Genomic DNA, 486 nt, shown 5'->3' with positions numbered 1-486 from the left:
ACTTCACTTTTTAGTTGTGAACACAACAACTGAAAATAACTGTTTTCCTATCAGTCAAGTGTATCACTCTATCATTGTTTGTTAAAAAGGGATAGTTCACAAAAAAAGGAATATTCTGTCATCTTTTTTATTCACCCTCATGTCATTTCAAACCTTTATGACTTTCTTTGTGCAGCTCTTTCTCATATAATTACAGTTTTCTGAAGCAATACAATGATTTTTGTGAGGAACATACTGTATAATCAAATATGAGTCAAAATATGTTGCACCAGGTTTGACATTGTTAATGCACTGATTCACTGTTGTTATCGATAACTAAAATTAAAACTATAAAAAGCAATTTTTGTTAATTTAAATAAAGCTGAAATAAATAAATATTAGATGAAAAACAAACTTATATGAATTTTGTAATGTTGCTCTACTAAGTAACTTCGAAGAATTACGCTTAATAAAATTATAAGCTTAATAAATGTGTGTGTGTATATA

The sequence above is a fragment of the Sinocyclocheilus anshuiensis genome, unplaced genomic scaffold (assembly GCF_001515605.1).
Source record: "Sinocyclocheilus anshuiensis isolate Anshui unplaced genomic scaffold, SAMN03320099.WGS_v1.1 scaffold28, whole genome shotgun sequence".
NCBI classification, from domain to species: Eukaryota; Metazoa; Chordata; class Actinopteri; order Cypriniformes; family Cyprinidae; genus Sinocyclocheilus; species Sinocyclocheilus anshuiensis.
Note: the sequence above shows the minus strand (reverse complement) of the source record.